We start from the raw sequence: 378 nt of genomic DNA on the forward strand, positions 1-378 counted from the left end.
AAAATTATAAGAAATATTTTGAACGTTATCTTTAAAATTCAGTATTTTGAAATTTTGAAAGTTGTTTGTAAACTATCAAGAACTATGGAGTATGAGCTAAAATTTTTTGATATGTAAAGTAAATGTCTGTGGAAAAATGTAAAAATAAATAAATGAAAGAAAAAAATAAAAAAAATTTGCCTTGATTCTCAATAATTTTCAAAGGATTTTCTCTGTGGTTCTTAAAGATGATTCTGGACAGTAGTTTTTTTCTTTTCCTTTACAAAGCCTAAATTTCTGGATGACATCAGGGCCAAGTGTGTTGATTTCCTAAGCTCATCTGTTCATTTCCTCTTTCTTCTTGTAGACAGATACTGACACTAATTGAATAAAGATGAG

Source organism: Tupaia chinensis, unplaced genomic scaffold (genome assembly GCF_000334495.1).
Source record: "Tupaia chinensis unplaced genomic scaffold, TupChi_1.0 Scaffold000565_1, whole genome shotgun sequence".
NCBI lineage: Eukaryota > Metazoa > Chordata > Mammalia > Scandentia > Tupaiidae > Tupaia > Tupaia belangeri.